This window comes from Sorex fumeus, unplaced genomic scaffold (genome assembly GCF_029834395.1).
Source record: "Sorex fumeus unplaced genomic scaffold, SorFum_2.1 ptg000268l, whole genome shotgun sequence".
Classification (NCBI taxonomy): domain Eukaryota; kingdom Metazoa; phylum Chordata; class Mammalia; order Eulipotyphla; family Soricidae; genus Sorex; species Sorex fumeus.
The window spans coordinates 132,758-133,077 of record NW_026606325.1 but is presented as its reverse complement, the minus strand read 5'-3'; positions in this window follow the sequence as shown (position 1 = coordinate 133,077).

Genomic DNA, 320 nt, shown 5'->3' with positions numbered 1-320 from the left:
AATCGCTCTAGCCCTAGAAATACTCATGCATAAGTGAGTATCCTCAAAATTCTAGTGGCTTTTATCTAATCAGATCAAGCCTCTCCAGAAGAATCTCACATCTTAACTTCCGAGTTGTTCTCTTGCTAGAATCTGACAGACACATATATCGGGAAAATAGTGTATTCCAAGGAAGTGAAAGATCAGGAAAATTCAAGTCAAAATTGCAAAAGGATTATCAGTTGGTATCTGTCTGCAAGATATTAAGAAAATATCAAACACTAATCACCTGGTAACTCTCAGCAAAATACCAAACATCAAATGCTGAGACAGAGTACAAG